The sequence below is a fragment of the Protopterus annectens genome, chromosome 4.part0, assembly GCF_019279795.1.
Source record: "Protopterus annectens isolate FY-2018-M chromosome 4.part0, PAN1.0, whole genome shotgun sequence".
In the NCBI taxonomy this organism is placed as follows: Eukaryota; Metazoa; Chordata; order Ceratodontiformes; family Protopteridae; genus Protopterus; species Protopterus annectens.
The window spans coordinates 1,525,525,282-1,525,544,163 of NC_056733.1; the positions used below are offsets into that span (position 1 = coordinate 1,525,525,282).

At 39.0% G+C, this 18,882-nt stretch overlaps 1 protein-coding gene across 1 annotated transcript in view; it reads right to left on the reverse strand.

The window, feature by feature from the left end:
- The window catches only part of HTR4 (5-hydroxytryptamine receptor 4), a 3,476,249-nt gene that overhangs the window by 386,575 nt on the left and 3,070,792 nt on the right, over positions 1 to 18,882 (reverse strand). The gene's annotated exons all lie outside the window — the stretch shown is intronic.

Consider the following 18,882-nt stretch of genomic DNA (forward strand, 5'->3'; position numbering starts at 1 on the left):
CCATTTTATGCTGTATGTTCAGGTCACTACCTATGTTATACTGTATAACATATGGCCAAGTCACCACCCATTTTATGTTATGTGGTGTATGGTGAGATCAGAAACCATTTTATGTTATGTCATATGTTGCCAAGTCACCCCTCCCCTCCATTTTATATTATGTGATATATAGCCAGGTCAGCATTAGTTTTATATTGCATTGTATATGGCCAGGTCACCACTGCAGCATATGCAGCATGGCATTTTGTCAGGTCAGCACCTATTTTCTCCTGCATGGTATACAGGCAGGCAAGCATCAATTTTATATTGTAAAGTATATGATTATATCAGCATCCATTTTATGTTGTATGGTACTTTGGTCAGGTCAGCACTTATTTAGTGCTGTATCTTATATAAGTAGGTCACTATCTATTTTATGTTCATTGGCATGTGTAAGTTTCTTTCTTTTTTCTGATAACAGCCTATAAAATTTTCAGGCTGTAGAATAATGTTCCCTTTGTACCCATTCATGATACCCTTTTCTGCTGGCAACGCTATAATTTCAGACTAATTTTGCAACAGACTTCCTAAATTCTTCCTTTTAGCTGAATTAATGGGGTTCCCACCATTAAGTGGAACACCAACTTGCAAAAGGAAGTTTGTCAAACACAAAATCTTGCAAAAACCACACCAACAAGTTAAACTGAATCAAAAACAAATAGTCCACACATAAGAAGCTGGATTTGTCCCTCTCACACACGTTCTCATACAATATGAGTCAATGCTCAAGTAATGAAAATGAAGTTTATTGATCCAGTAAAACAGCAGGAAAAATCCAAGAAGATAAGGAGTTTCTACAATTGGACTTGGAACAACAAGAATTAATTGTTTTGAGACAGGATGCACCAGATACATTATTGAGTATCCCTTTGGATGAATTATTGGACCATACACTACCATCATGCCATGTCGTCAGCAATTCTTTAGGTGACTTCATGGTATATAATTTTTCTAATGTTAATATTAATACAGAACACTGTGATGTTTTTGCAAAAGGTTTCACCTTTGCACCTCAACATTCCAATGATATTGCCAGTGCATTAATGGATTAAAAACTTTACACACGTAAAATAAATTTAAAAGTTTTATTCCAAAATTCTTTTTCTGATAATTTTCTTAATCCTTTAGGTATTTCTAGTACTTATAAAACCCACTTCATCCTATTATCCAGTTATTCAAAAGAATCTGTGAATTAGATATTCGTAACTCCACCACTATAAGTAGAAACTTCAATGATGGGGTTTTTAAAGAGAATCAAACCATAAAAGAAATTAAGAATGTATTGCATAAAATTAGAATAATGAAACCTGATAAGGGAGGTAGGGTAGTCTTAATGAATTACGAAGATTATAATAAGAAATTGTTGCTCTGAGAAGGTCAGATACTGTGCATTGTGTAACATCTCTTGTTGCTACTATATTGGCAAAACAGACAGTAAGTTAAAAAAATCGTATTTATGAGCACTTATATGACATAAGAACAAGAAGAGAGACAAATGCATTAAGTAAGCACATTCTTGAAAATGTGGGTCACAACTTTCAGTTTTTTGTGATTGACAGCATTAAAACTGACATAAGAGGTGGAGCATGGTCCCTTTCATCAGAAAAAGAGTGCTATACTGGTAGTTGCTTCTTGATCAGGCAACTGGTCAGGTTTGAATGAACATATTTCTATTAGCTCTCTATTAAAACTAAAAGCTGTTGAGAGATAACTTAATTTTAATTTTACTCTAATTCAATTTTTTTAAAAGTTTTTTAATGATTTATGCCAGTTCTATGTATATTTAATATGGCCTATTCATGTCATTCATTTTTTACTGATGTTTCATACATGTATTTATCACATTCACTGCCTTATGCATATTTATGGCTTTAAGGGGGGTGTATTTAGGGCTAATTTTAATATTATGACATGTCTTGTTTTCCCATTATAAAAAGGAAATTGATTTTTACAATTTATCTGATGAAGTCCTTAATTGTCGGACGAAAGCGCTTATCACTGTTATCATCTTGGATTTTTCCTGCTGTTTTACTGGCTCAATAAACTTCATTTTCATTACTTGAGCATTGACTCATATTGTATGAGAACGTGTGTGAGAGGGACAAATCCAGCTTCTTCTACAAAATCTTGCATGTCAAAATTGTGAGTGTGTCTGACTGCTGAAACATCTCAGGAATACAAAAAGTTACAGTAGTCTGACAGAGAGAAAGAGGAAGTGTTGTGTGTGTGTTTGTGTACATGTGCAGTAGTTAAGGTAGAGTTAAGCTTAGTGGTGGGGATAAAGATAGGGTTAGCATAAGGCATGTGTATCTCACTTAGTGTTAGGGTTAAAGAGAAAGTTACGGGTAACATTTTAGTTAATGTTAAGCTTAGGGTTAGCACCCATAAGTAATGTGGCACAGGGGGATAAAACCTCCTATTTACAAACTTTTGATGGTAAAGTATGAGCAAGTATTAGTATTAAGGAATGTTATAGTTGCATGGTCTACTGAGTCCCAGCTGGTTAACTGACCATTTCAGTGAAATTCTAAACTTCTCCCAAAACCTTCTTGGGCTTTGATCAATTAAATTTTTAATTCCAAACGGGGTATTGTCTGAGCTGGCTGGACTTATTTGCTATGGAGTTTATTATATATTACAGACTGAAATGCTTCCTAAAGTTTGAAACTTATCCAGAATTATTTTAATACTTCCTTGTGGGAAGGGGAATTTGTTGGGTGATACCATCCTATTGAATTTTATCTTGCCTAGCCAAGGTACTCAAAAAAGTGGCATATATGGAAATTGTTAAATGTTTGTATGTCATCTTGCCAGCATATATTCAGGCATGCAAGCAGCTGTTATTAGTTTCCTTCATTTTGCTTTCAGCTCATGGGATAGTAATCATAGTTTTCATTTTTTTATTGCTGTAAGAATTTAAATCCCATTAAATATGACAGGATTTTCTATTCATTTGGATAAGTGGTTTCTCCACTCCCTTGACCAATTGACTTTGGTGTTACTTGAAATACAGGCCTGTATTGATTAAAATGAATCTGCTTAATGTGAGTCGCACACTGGCTAACAAATGTAGATCAATATAATTATCATGAAAAGGGAATTGCAAGAACAGCATTGATTGCAAAGTCACAATGATTTGCTGCATATAATTTGTCATTGAAGTGTTTTGCTGCTTTGCCTCTGTAAATTGAGATGCTCCGTGGTTGCCAGAGTAAAATAAATAAAATAAAAAGCGGTATCTCATCAAATGAGGTATCTCATATTGACTTTCTCAGGAAAACGGTACACCTTCCTTCTGCATGCACTGCTAGTACAGAATTATGAACCTAAGAGCCTAATAATGGGGATATAACCTTACGTTCTTCTGAACTTCAAATCTCAAAGCTTAGGTATCCCCCCCCTCACTGCTGACCTGAATTCTTTGCAGTTCTGCCTTTTGCATTTATGCTTCCTCATGCTGGTGACTACTGCAGCAGTTAGCACTGTATCCTCACAGCAAGAGCTTCTCTGGACCAATTCATGGCTAGGGTGCCTTATGTGCTGAGTCTGCATGCCCTCCCTGCAGTCGTGTGGGTTTCCTCCGGGTACTCCACTTTCCTCCCACATTCCAAAGACATGCAGTAGGTGGACTGGACACTCTAAATTGGCTGTAGTTGCAAGTGTATGTGTGAGTGAGTGGTATGGGTGAACTACTGTGGCAGGGCTAGCCACCTGGCGGTATAAACCTTGGCTCGAGATGATTGTTACCGTTAAAGTGACACCCCAACCCCGTATGCAAAATAGAAAAAAAGGGTTGAGGATGGATGGATGGATGGCTGCAGGTGACTACTGTTCAGCAACTTTACTTTGGTGTGCTGATTCCTTATGATGAGCATCTTCTGGGTATTGTTGCACTGTCCAGTCTTCCTTTTTCTCCCCTGTTCTCTTGTTTTCATTATCCCATTCAATAGCTACACAAGATCTTCTGCATCTTTTCCACTCAACTCATTTTCTTAGACTAGTCTACTCTTTCATCTGCCTCATGTAACATTTCCGTCTACCTGTTTTGTTCACACATCTCTCCTCCTACTCCCTTTTCTTGTATTCACTTTTCTTAACCTTAACAATGCCTTTCCTTCTTTTGATCCCAATGAATTCAATCCGCTTTATTTTCACAAAGTACTGTAGAACATCTCCATGGTTGCCAGAGTAACAACAATGCCTTCAGTGTTATTACTTCAATCTAGGTAGAGTAACTGTAACACAGTAATCCTGTTTTTTTTAGCCTGTCCTTGGTAGCACAGAAGGATTAAGGCCCAGGTAACCAGGCAACTTCAGTTTGATTAGAAATTCTGGTCCTAAATGGCCTAAGTAGGGAGGATGAGTGCTCCTATCAAGGGAGGGAGAGGGCATTATGGGTAGAGTTCTTTCTAAGTTCTGGCAGAGGTCAGAGCTCATAGCAAGAAAGATCACTAAGGCTGGATTGGTGGGTGTGTGGGAGAGTGAGGAGGTGTGCCTGCGGGCTACTAGAAGGTGCAGCTTAAGGTTATCCTCATTACTAAACCAGCTGAACTGCATACATTAGTGCACTGGGATGCATGATAGCATTAAGGATTGTTGACCAGCTGCTGTATACATGACACAGCTGTATCCCATGCCTCCGATGGGATCCCTTGGTCCCCATTGTTAGACATGAAGTCCATAAAGTTTACTCCCTTAGAAGTCATGAAGCCCACCTGACACTAGGGCTACATGGGGACAGCAGAGCAATGTAGGAACTCAAGGTTGCACTTGCATGGTAACTGTGAAATCAGCTTGAGATGTAATTAGGGAAGGGAGGGGAGAAAACACTGTTGGTTTTACTTTCTGCTTTTTTGTGTTTGTGGTGTGCATTGTATTTTGCTGCCCTTTTTGTTTTACTCCTACATAACCCCTAGATGCACCTGGAAACAAGCAGATCTCTCACAGACTTTTCTGGAGTAAGCTATAGATCATACGATCATAGGATCATAGGAGTTTACTAGGCTATCGACCCGGAGGTCATTTCAAGCCAAGCCATTTCATCCCAATGTAATACCATAGGTATGCTAGTCAATACCCAGGACTGCATTTAGTAATGACTACCCACATCCAGGAGAGTTATGGGTACTATCCTCAGTAAGAATTTACGTTGCCCCATCCACTCATCCAGGTTCCTTTTGAACAGTGTCATAGAGGTGCTCTGTTTCACATGAATTGGTAGCCTATTTCAAAGATGCAGGAGTTGCTGGGAGACAAATTTGTCCCTCCAGCATGTCTTATTTAAGTCTGAGGCCATATTTAGGTTCCTGGAACAGGTAGCTCTTACCTGGGTTGATTTAGGTTTGAGTTTGAGATTACTCTGTAAGTCAGGCATAAGTATCCCCTAAGAAGTCTATACGATGCAGGGTATAGTGACAGGGAATTTAGTCAGTCTGTGTAAGGCATATGCTGGAGTCTTTCAATCTTCTTTGTTAGAAACCTCTGAAGTCTCTCCAACTGCTGCAGGTGCTTTGTACAGTATATGCCAATTGGGGCATTATATTCAATTATGGGTCTGATCAGTGCTGAGTATCGAGGGGTTATAACCTCCATTGCTCTCAAGGCCATGCCTTTACTAATCAAGTGTGCTACGTAGAAAGCCTTCCTTACTACAGTAGACACATGGTGGTCGCAATTAAGGTCTCAGTCAACTAGTGATCCCAGATCCCTTACCACTTTGTAGGTACTTAAGGTATTGTTATTGATTTGATAGTGTGAAGGGACATTGTTTTGGGGGTATTACATTCAGTTTTCTAAATTTATTGGTAATGCCTGAGTGTGGGATTGCATTGAAAACCTTTGCCAAGTTGAGGTATCCTGTGTGCACAGATTTGCCCTTGTCAGTGGCTCTGGTCACATTTTTGAAGAAATACACTAGATTTAACAGGCAGGATCTGCTCTTGACGAAGGTGAATAGGGTTGGATCCAGGGTTTGGAGGTTGCCTATATCTTTATTAATGAGGTCCATAATGATACATTTCATGGCCTTACAGATGAAGCTGGTCAGGCTTATGGGTCTATAATTCCCTGAATGTGTTGTTAGGCCACCTTTGTGGAGATAAATAACTATTGCTGTTCTCTATTCTACAGGAATAAAGCCTGTGGTTAGGCTATGATTAAAAACGGTACTTAATGGAGATGTTAGTTCATATTTTGGCTTGTTTAGAAGATAGCCTGATGTGCTGTCTCATCCCATAAAGGCTGTGTTTTTTTGTCTTGGACAAGGCTTTAATGACTTGCTCTTCAGATATGTAGGGTGGTGGGGGGTTTGGGGCAGGGCTTGTAATAAGTTTGTAGGGGATATGGGAGTGAAATTTTCACCAAACCTATCTGCTAGCAAGTTTGCTATCTCTTTGGGGTCAGTGTGTGTGTGTGATACCGTTAGTCACTAATTCTGCACATGCTTGGGTCCTACCTTTTAGGATACGCATGTAGCTGTAAAAGGCCTTATGGCTATCCGTGGCTGTGCTTGCTAAGTTTATTTCAAGGTTACCCTTAGAGGATTTGACATGTTGTCTTATTTGCCTGTTGAGTCTGAGGAGGGTGGTTTTCCATTGTAAGGGCCTCACCTTAGTTTCTTGGACAGCAACGTTTTGCATTTGTTGTAAAATTTGTTGATGCTGGATGTCCATCATGGTGGCTTGTTTTTACTTGGGGCTCTGGGTTTAATTCTTTCTGGTACAGCCGAGTCTATACACTTATGCAAGTGATTGTACAGGCTTTAGTGTAAGCTTCAGTGTAGTTACCACTTCCAGCTGTGGGTAGGGCTTGGAATGCATTTATACCTTCCCCTAGAAGGGTATAGTTTGCCTTGGTGAAGTTTTTTAGTCTGACTTCACTCTTTGTTAGTGCCAGCTCGAAGGTGACTGATTTGTGGTCAAATTTAACTAATGAGGGTCCAACAGTTGCGGCAGTGCATCTGTTTGTCATGTTACTGAGGGCCAGATCTAGTGTATTTTTTCCTCTTGTTGGGGTATGAACAACTTGTTCCAGGGTATTTAAGTTAAAAAAGTCAAGGAACTTTTGCACCAGTGAGTTAGGGATAGAGTAGGTTTCCCAGTTGATGGTAGGATAATTGAAATCAGCCATAACCAGAGTGTTCGGGAATATTTGATTGCCTCCAGGTTGGTCAAGCAGGCTTTGTGAATGTCATGACTTATGGAAGGGGATCTATAATTGGCTATGGCTTGAATGGGGACTTACTCACAGTAAGCTGAACTGGGAACAACTCCATGGAGTTGTCCAGTCTAACTAGATGGGAGGTGAATTTATCTCTAATATAGATAGAAACACCTCCTCCTTTGGTTCTCATGTGCTCGTTTTGTGTTCTGAAGGTGTGGAAGGCATTGTAGCCTTGCAAGGCCAGGGTGCTGTCTGAGGCCTTAACCAGATTTTTGTGACTGCAAAGGCATCTAGACTTTCCAGGGATGGAAGGGCTTCCTGGGTTTGCAGTTTTTGGTTTAAGCTCCTAACGTATAGCAGCTTGATGCTTATTTTGTTATGATTGGCAAATTTCATGTTGTTAAGTTTGTTTTCAAAACCTTGCCTAAAAAGGCAGTATGGAGGAGACAAGAGGCTTTGCCAGCAGCCAGAAGCCTAGTGGTGCCAGGTGCAAATTGTCTCTGGCAAAGCAGCGAAGTTTGTCGACCATGACTTCCCAGGCTGACAGAAACTGGATCCCCTTTGAAAGACAGCAAAAACTAAGCCAATTATTTAAATAAATCATTATTTTGTACTGTGGCATCATTCTAGACGAGGGTAATATGCTGCTCAAGGCTAGGGACATACCTGCCTGGGACACATATTCAGACGGTCTGGCTTCATATAGTTCAGTGAGGTACATTTCAGGTTGTTCACTCCAACATGAACTACGGCAGAGTCATAATGGTAATTGTTCCTGAGAGTCCTGAGTGCATGTGTGATCTGATGAATCCTGGCTTGGACAGGCAGCTGCCAGTGACTTTCTTCTTGTCCAACCTGGTGAGTTGGACATCCGTGTGTCTCACTATGCAGTCTCCAAAGACAAGAAAATTTGTTTTTTGAGTGTTACACCTTACGGGTTTGGTAGGTAAGACACTGGTGTAGATATATTTCTCACACACTGTACTAGAGTGACTTATTAGTAGAGGGTTGTCAGTATACATGAGACAATTGCTACACTTCCTCAGGAGGCCCAGGTCAACAAGGTTGGCAGGAGAAACAAGTGTAGTCCAACTGTTCATAATGCTAGGTTGAAGAACTGTTATTACAAAGTGGGGGCTTTTCAGGACTGATCAAGGAGGTGCTCAGTAGATGGATATTGCCACCATGGGAATTTTTGCTGGTGGTTTAACAGGTCACAGTTCACTAGCACTATTTCTTTGACAAGAAAAGTACTAAGGATGAGACTACACTAATGTGCTACAGCTGTATCTAAGGGAAGAATGTTGAATTTATCTGTCCGGCTATTGCGCACAATTACATGTCAGTGCACGATGCTGCAACATGTGCAAACAAGCAGAAACCTGATCAAATGCAGGGCTTAAATACCAGAAGAGAAAAGCTTGAAAAAACTTTAAAAATGTTCAAAAGGGCCAATGAGTATAATTACTCCAAGCTCTCGACTAACCACCCTTCAACAGACAGGTTCCAATCAGCACACTTCTTTTACTAGAGTACAGGGGTCTATATTATATAATCGAAGTTTTATAACTTTGAATACCATATGGTTGATCCCATATGATCGAAGTTATAAAACTTTAAACATGCATAAAAAAAAAAAAGTAACCTGATGATTTAAAGAAGGGGATTAAGCCTTAATGCATCCCCACACCCCCAGCTCTTTAAATATACCAACTCCGAGATCGCACTACAGTGCAGTACAGAGAAATCTTCCCTTTACTGCATTATAGTGTGGTCTCGGAGTTAGTATTTGTAAAGAACGGGGGTGTGGGGGTGCAGGGGGGCTTTTGCCCCCCTGCTTATAACCCTTAGTTTCCTGTTTGCTGTTTTTATTTTTTTTTATATATTCGAAGTTTTATAACTTTGACCATATGGTATTCGAAGTTATAAAACTTCGATTATATAATATAGACCTGAGTACAGAAGGGCCCTTTGCAATCAAAGATGACCTGGACAATGTGCTCAGAACAAACAGCCACTACAAACAGACCCAGATGCAGCAAACCTGTATCTGGACTATGCTACAGCTACTCTAGTTTCAGTGGGAAACACTAGAAAATGTTTAACACAGCAGAAAAATAGCAGTGAGACACTGAAAAAACATTTTAAACAGCAGGAAAACAGCAAGGGGACTCTAAAGAATGTTTTAACAACAAACAAATCAGTTATTTTAACACTGCTTGGCAGGAAAACTGGAACAAACAGATCCAATTGCTTTGCAACACTGAAAGGTACCAAATATGCACATACTTAACAAACTGAAAATAGCAAAAAGAGCTTTGCAAACAGTGAAAACAGCAATAAAATATGATTTAACATCACAGTAAGGCAGACAATTGCAATACAACAGTGCAGTTTAGTACACAGTATTTAAATACAGTATTAAAGTAGGCAGCAGACAATAAAAAGTGCAGTAAATAATATTATTAAGCAAAAAAAAAAATTGGGAAGCACAAAAGCTTCTAGTTGTTTAGTATATCAGCTGAGAGTTGTGGCTGGTAGGCCACCTCAGTTCAACTCAGTACAAGCAAGCAGAAACCTGCTCAAATGCAGGGTTTAAATGCCAGAAGCTAAAAACTTTAAAACACTTTAAAAAGGTTCAGAAGGCCCAATCAGGATGTTTACGTCAAGCCCTACACAAAGCACCCTTCATCAGGCAAGTTTCAAAAAGCACACTTCTCACTAGGAGGAAGAAGGGCCCTTTCCAATCAAAGACGGCCTAGAAAATGTGCTCAGAACAAACAGCCACTATAAACAGACCCAGATGCAGCAAACCTGTATCTGGACTATGCCACAGCTACCACAAACACACTTAAAGATATGGATACAGCAGTGAGAAAATAGCAAAAAAGAGCTCATAAAAGTGTCATTATTTAATAAAAGCACATTGTTTTGTATAAATGAGCCAACAGCCACTCACATGTACAGAATAATCAGCTCTCCAGCCAATAAAACTACATGCAGAAATCTCAAGTGTTTCCTCAAACTAGACAGACTAGAATACCTCCCAGCACATTGGAAGGAAAATCCACTGACCCTGATGAGAAAACAAGTGCTTGCTAGAGTGTAAAAATACACTGCTTTATCCAACAGCTAGCTAGATAATGAAATCAGATGAAGTAAATCAGTACAACAGACAATAAGAGGCAAAATGCAATTTTTTTGATTTAAGTACAAGTAAAGGCAAATAATTCAAATAAAAAATTCAAGATATCAGCAGCAGTGTAGAATGGGAGGAGCTTATTAAGCTCAATTTACAGTAGGAATGGGAAGCTAAATGAAGTCTGACAAACAGGAAGACGGGTGGGAAACCCTAGCAGGGAATCACTAGCAGTGCTATACCTTATGCTGGCTTGAATCCTTTGGACAACAACAAAGGCCCAGAGTTTTACTTTGTATTTAAATATCACTCAGGAGACAATTCTAATTAACCAATGGAAAAAACATGTGAAATATGAGCCTACATAATTTAAATGTCTGTTTCTCAAACAGAATAAAGTCACCAGGCTTAGATTTCTTAAAACTGAAAACAAAATGGAGCAGGTAAGACAGAAAGCAGCTCTATTAGTCAAAGACAAAAAATATAGCTTTACTTTCTCACCCAGCAGGGAATCACCAGCAGTGAAATCCTTCAGACAAAGAATAAATAATATACAGTTATGAGTCTTCTTGACATCACAGTGATTGACATTGAAACACCAGTTTACGTAGTTGTCAAAAACTATGTTTTTATTTGTTTGTTAATCAGGTAAGTGGACTGAGCCATGAGGACCCTTTTACTGGCATAAAGGCAAAGGTTTTCTGAATACATAGTTTAGATCAGCTAACTGACCAGCATTGCATTTGAAAGGAAACTGGAGTACCTGGAGAAACTCATGTGAGCTTGGGTAGAGCATACAAATTCAACACAGACTATAGCAAGAAGTCAAATTCAAATAGTAATTCCTGAAACTATGAGTTAACAACATTCATCACCTTACCACTGTATATTAACTTATTCATAGCATCTATCCTAGCTAAGTACACTCTCACAATACAGTTATAAGTGTGGTGTCAGACATATTTCATTATATGAAAAGCAGAGGAAAGTATTCTTCATGCACTCCATGCTTTCAAGATATTTTATTTTTATGGCAATAGATTACTGCAAAGACCCATGTAGAAATATGAGGATAAGAATGCTCATTTCTGATAAACTGGCATTGCTAGTTCATTTCTTCAATGCCTATCAGCAGTGTATTCTGAGTGACCATATCTGTTACAGATCACCAGCTGATCAGACAGCATGCTCACGGCAGAGCTCTGCTTTATTAACCACCTGTGCATGTTAATTACTTTATCCGTCCATAATATATCATCATTGTGAAGCCTTGCTGTTAACTCAGCCTTAGTGCATACAATCTGAAGGTTTTCACATGGGCATACACACACCTCTCATCTGTCTGTGATTTTAGCTCAGAACTTTGCTCTGTTCCTGCTAAGGCCTCTTAAATCTGGAGATTTTGGAAGAAAATGTAGTGTTCTCTATTTAATAAATAATGACAATTATTAGAGTTACAGACTTCTTTTAGTTCAGAAAATACATATCAGTTCATGTCCTCTTATGCTGTCAGCTTCTCAGGTCAATAGTATTAGAATTTTAAAGGATGTCCCTGATTGTCCCTGATTATTTCTGGAATTGAGAGTTATGACTGTATGTGTTCTATGCCAAATTTACCCGCTGCAGAGTTCAGTCATCCAGTCAATTGATTAGCAAATCATCTGATCAGTCAATAAGTTAGTCAGTTAGATAGTCAAACAATCAATAAAAATGAATTAAATATTTTTATTTTACACTTTTTCTAATCTTGACATGCTAAGCTGGTAGCAGCTTATTTCCATGCATATTAGGAATATTGAGACAACAGAAACAATACAAGGTTTGGCACTGATAACTTGGAAGCTGAAAAAAGTGAGATTCAAATGATAAGAGATCGGTGATTCATGCCTAAATTGTCTTATTTATCTTGATTCCAGTCCTGGTACTAGTGACCCAGCTGAGGAAAAAATCCTTTACTAAAATGTTAGATATTAGAGGTCAGACTGGCAGAATTAAAAATTAGAGCTAGTATTGTTCCTCTATAGAGCAACAAAATAGGCCACAACGTGTCACAACCTTTGCTGCAAAAGTAGGAAGATGAAGAATAGATACTGGACTCAAGTCAGTTTAAACAGTTACTGTTGCTTCATTGTATTAAATACTTTTATGTACATTTGGTACCCTGGGTAAGTACAAAGGTCCAGTGCAAATTTTTTTCCGCCATGCCATTTACAGTGAATGGAAGACATTAGCTCAGGACTCCCATAAAATTCTCATATTATCATCTGACAGAACTAATATCGTTTCAGCTGCATGAAATGTAAATTTAGTATCTTATCTGATGGAGAGTGCATCAGGCATACAGCATCAAATCCATGCTATCCTGCAGTACTAGTATGGGATTCTTAACACAAGAGGCTATTGTGGGCTTGCAGCCAACAGCTCAATGATCGTATGGTATAAAACATGTGTGCAACCCAATCAGCCATTTTCAGAATATGTGCAGAAGTACAAGCTGATATTTATTGGTAACAGAGCTCACCTACACTGAAGGCACAGGAACACACACTTTGTGGATTCACTGAAATAGTAAACATTACAGAATGCATGTATCTTTTAAATGATAAAATGGAATGACAAAAAAAAAAAAAAAAATCAACAGACTCTTTTACGTTCCTGCAAAGTGCCACTTTACACAAGTTATTCCTTTAATGGAATATTTCACTGCAGTTATAAAAATGGATGAACAATGTACGTTTCTGTTGAATTGCACACAGCCAATATACTGACTGACTAACAAGTGAAACTGCATGCAATCAAGGTCACAATATGTAGGCTTCAGTTTATGGGCCTGTTGAGTCTTGTCCTAAAGTTGTGTTTTTGCATTTGCAAGTTTAGTTCCTAATCCTTGCTAAACAATGTAGAGCGCTTACAGAGTACTAACAGAGCTGTTCAATGTCTAACCGGTGAGCAAAGCCATTCGAACAGTATAGTTAGACAAACTTCAATATGGTTAATAAAGGTAGGATGGTATTAATATACAAAATAAATATATGTTATTTTTCTTCACTTCTAAGTTTTCTTTTGTGTTATCTATAGCACTTTAGTATAGCTAGTCTGGAAACTGTAGTTATTGTAATTATTGTTAAGGGATTCTAGTGTTTCATTACTTTTTCTGTGTATAATTGAAAATTGAAGAAATGTGGTCTCAGTATAGTACATACCATGTAGGGGGACTAAATGTGGTCTCAGTATAGCACATATCATGTGGGATGATGGAATGTGGTCTCAGTATACTACATACCATATAGGGTGACCGAATGTGGTCTCAGTATAGTACACACCATGTAGGGTGACCGAATGTGGTCTCAGTATAGTACACACCACGTAAGGTGATCAAATGTGGTTTCAGTATAGTACAAGCCATGTAGGATGATGCAATGTGGCCTCAGTACAGTACAACACCATGTAGGGTGACCGAATGTGGTCTCAGTATAGTACACACCATGTAGGGTGACCGAATGTGATCTCAGTATAGTACAGACCATGTAGGGTGACCGAATGTGGTCTCAGTATAGTGCATACCATGTAAGGTGACTGAATGTGGTCTCAGTATAGTACACACCATGTACGGTGACCGAATGTGGTCTCAGTATAGTACACACCACGTAAGGTGATCAAATGTGGTCTCCGTATAGTACAAGCCATGTAGGATGATGCAATGTGGTCTCAGTAAAGTACAACACCATGTAGGGTGACTGAATGTGGTCTCAATATAGTACACACCATATAGGGTGACTGAATGTGGTCTCACTATAGTACACTCCATGTAGGGTAACCAAATGTAATCTCAGTATAGTACAGACCTTGTAGGGTGACCGAATGTGGTCCCAATATAGTGCATACCATGTAAGGTGACTGAATGTGGTCTCAGTATAGTACACACCATGTACGGTGACCGAATGTGGTCTCAGTACAGTACATACTACATAGGGTGACCGAATGTGGTCTCAGTATAGTACACACCGTGTATGGTGACCAAATGTGGTCTCAGTATACTACATACCATATAGGGTGATCGAATGTGGTCTTAGTATACTACATACCATATAGGGTGAATGAATATGGTCTCAGTATTGTACACACCATGTAAGGTGACCGAATGTGGTCTCAGTATAGTGCGCAACATGTAGGGTGATTGAATGTAGTCTCAGTATAGTACACACCATGTAGGGTGACCAAATGTGGTCTCACTATAGTACACACCATGTATGGTGACAGAATGTGGTCTCAGTATACTACATACCATATAGGGTGACTAAATGTGGTCTCACTATACTACATACCATATAGGGTGACCGAATGTGGTCTCAGTATAGTACACACCATGTAGGGTGACTGAATGTGGTCTCAGTATAGTACATACCACGTAAGATGAGCAAATGTGGTCTCAGTATAGTATAAGCCATGTAGGATGATGCAATGTGGCCTCAGTAAAGTACACCATGTAGGGTGACCGAATGTGGTCTCAGTATAGTACACACCATGTAGGGTGACCGAATGTGGTGTCAGTATAGGACACCCCACGTAAGGTGACTGAATGTAGTCTCAGTATAGTACACACCATGCTGGGTGACTGAATGTGTCCTCAGTATAGTACAACACTATGTAGGGTGACCAAATGTGCTCTCAATATAGTACACACCATATAGGGTGACTAAATGTGGTCTCAATATAGTGCACACCATGTAGGGTGACTGGATGTGGTCTTAGTATAGTACATAACATGTACGGTGACCGAATACTCTCTTTCATCATGTCACAGGTATAGAGTTAGCTACTACTGACACGTTTTCATCTTTGGAGATGGCCCCATATAGTTTAAAATTTCAGGTCCATAAGGAGATTAGCTTATCATATAATATTCTGTTTTTATAGCAGTACCAAAATTTATAAATTGCCCCTTGAGGTTTGGCAGTAGTGAAGAAACCATATTTTTATTTTGTTATAGAATATGTGGATGTTAAAGAACAATGGGAGCAGGCTGTTTTAATGTATCCTCTGCAGTGGATTCAAGTGCTTTTGAGTCTGATGACAGGGAAAGCAAATGTGTTATGGACAGTATTACACATTTCCAAAACAAAAATGGATTGCTTAGTGAAACATCTGTGTTGAGGAAGGAGTTTGTTGATAAAAAACTCAGTGAGCTGTATGACATTTTGCATGCTGTTGAGTTGGATGTTGCCAAAAGGAAAAAGAAAAAGAAAAATAACTTCAAGCGCATTGCCACAGTATTAATGCTGTGCACAATATTTATGGTGCAGTCACTTTTATCTTTCTCATTATACATTTTATTGTTCTTGCTGCTTTGACATCAAAAGCTGTACTTCAAATATTATACAATATTTAACAGGTATGATGCCCCTGAATATTTTTGTACTGGCAACTGTAAAGCACAAAACATTCATCACTTTATAGTATAGACTCACTACTGAATGAAGGTGTCATTGCCAAATTCTGTTTATTCATGCATTCAAAATATCATTTGTAAATCTCCAGCTGTCTTTCTCTACATGCTTTGTAGATATTTGCCTACTTTAAATAAAAAAGTATTTTGGCTTTTCCCAGTTAGGGGTCACCGCAGTGGAACTCCGGTCCGCTAATGATTGGCAGTGGATTTTTATGGTGCAGAGTTGCTAGCCCGATGCCCAACCTTCAAAGAAGGCACACCCATTCATGCACACACCTACCTGCATGTCTTTAGATGTCACTCGACCGTGGGGAGGACATGCAGACTCCACACAGAAGGCGCTCCAGATGAGAATCGAACAGAAGAACCTCTTGCTGTGAGGCAACAACACTAACTGCTGCACCACCATGGCCACATTTGCCTACTTTAAATATTTGTTGCAAATCTGCATTTTACTGTCTTTTTTATCTGTATTGCAAATAGTTTGTTTTTCATACTAGTGTGACATCTTTGAATATGTGATGTATTAAACTGTTGCTAAATAAATGAATAAATAAATAACTATCCACTAGAGAAAAAGGACTTCTTTACTATGAGCTGTTTTTTATGGACATTGTCTACATACTATGAAAAAATTTATTCCAGGGAATTCTGGTAGTTAACGCCCTATGTAACAGCAAGAAAAGTTTGACAATGGAGACATCAGGAACATTCAGTGGAGGTCCATTTTGGTAGTGGGTTAGGAAACTAAAAGTATCATTTTGAAAAACTGACAGCTACAAAAGACTTTTAATGTGAATGTTGCCACATGAAGATCAAAATTCCATGATGGATGTTTTTTCGGGTCTATATGAGAAGATCGAGTGTTTAGGTGATCGAATACTTAAACATCGATCTTCTAATATCGAATCTGAAAACAGCGAATGTCCCAGGGAAACATGTCCTCTGGCCACTAAAAAAAAAACAAAACTTTACATTCAAAGTAAGTGGGGGCCTTTGCCCCCCACACCCCCCTAACTAAATATACCAACTCCGAGATCGCTCTTCAGTATAGGAAACGGCAAAGTCCGACGAATGGCCAAGGGAAATCTTTCCCTGCGTTAAATTGATCTTTCGCCGTTTTTTGCTTTCAATATTAGAAGATCAATATTTAGGTGTTCGATCACCTAAACATTCGATCTTCTAATATAGACCCATTTTTTCCAAGATGGCTACACATTGATCAACAGCTTAATTTCAGCTCTCCTATTGGGAAAAAAGAAACTGATTTAATTCTGCCTGTTTTAGTAAAATTTAGCTATTGGCTAGTAAGTACACTGTCCAGATGCCAGCAAAGAAGAATCTTAGACAGCCTGAAAGAAAAGATGAAGAGAAAACACTGAATTGGAAGAATCCTGCAGCTGTTTAGCAAAAAGCAGCTCAGGCTCTATCATTGGTACAAGAGATGATTTATAGTCTTTTTCGGCTTTTCCCGGTTAGGGGTTGCCACAGCAGATCACCTGTCTGCTCATGATTGGCAGTGGAGTTTTACGGTGTCGAGTTGCCAGCCCAGTGCCCAACCTTCCACAGAAGGCACACACTCACACCTAGGGCCAATTTAGAGTGTCCAATCCACCTACAGCATGTCTTTGGGATGTGGGAAGAAACCCGAGCACCCGGAGGAAACCCACGTGGCTACAGGGAGGACATGCAGACTCTGCACAGAAGGCACCCCAGCCAAGGATCGAACCGGAGAACCTCTTGCTGTGAGGCGACAGCGCTAACCGCTGCACCACCGCAGCCACCCCACAAGAGATGATTTATAGTAATTTAGACAAAAAGAAAATGCAAATGCGCTCAGAGTTTAAAATAAAGAAAAAGTGAAGGAGTATATCAACTCAAATAAAAAGCTAGAAAAAAATGAAGACAATTTAAACAGCTATTCAGTTGTAGTGATAAAACTGCAAAAATGAGATTGAAATGAAGAAAAGGCTGGCTGCATATGGCATTGTTCAAGAAGAGCAGAGTTAGACAGCAGAGCATGAAAAGAAAACCTGAGAGTTTCTTCTGTACTAGAAAAAAGGAACAGACTGTATTAATTTTATGAAATAGCAAATAAGTAACCTGACTGGTATTCCACAGCAGTATTTGTTAATTAAAAGAGCACATTGTGTGTATGCTCCAAACCTGGCCATGAGAAGGTAGCCAAGACCTGTATTACTAAATGTGCAATCATACCTGCAGAAAGAGTTGATCATGACAAAACTGTGGCAAAAGGGAAAATATTAAAAACTAGAGAGAGTAGATAGTTTGTAGAAAATTATTACTTGCTGTATTTTATTTATTTATTTTATATTTGTTAACCGGGAATGTCAGACTGAGCTAAAGCCCTTTTTCAGCCGAGGCCCGTCAAGAAAAACTCCGAATAGATCAACAATTTTACATAACATAGAGTAACGTGGTTCAAAATATTTCAGCAATTTAACATAACATTGTGTCTTTCGGCTTTTCCCGGTTAGGGGTCACCACAGCAGAACTCCGGTCTGCTAATGATTGGCAGTAGATTTTTACGTGCCAAGTTGCCGGCCCTGACTCTCAGCCTTCAACGAAGATACACCCATTCACGCATGTCTCCACACAGAAGACGCTTTAGCTGAGAATTGAACAGGACAACATCTTACTGTGAGGCGACAATGCTACCGCAGCACCACCACCGCAGTCTACAGTGATTTAACATAACATGGTAGATTAAAAATACATTCAGTAGTCACAAAAGTTTACAAGTCTTAGAACAAAAGGGGATAACAACAAGAGCAAGCACATTCAGTAGTCACAAACATTTACAGGTCTTAAAAAGACTAAGAGGTAACAGCAAGAGCATGGGATATTACATGAATAAAGCATAGGCAGTAAACTATTTATACTATGTTTTACATTAACAGAGATAGTAGCTCCAGAGGTATTTGTAGATATAGAGATAAGGAAGAGAGTATAGAGGTAGCTAGAGGGGATGGAACTAGAGTAAGCTGAGCAGGGGAGATTTACATTAACAGCTGTAGTAGTTCCAGAGGTATTTGTAGATATAGAGATAAGGAAGAGAGTATAGAGGTAGCTA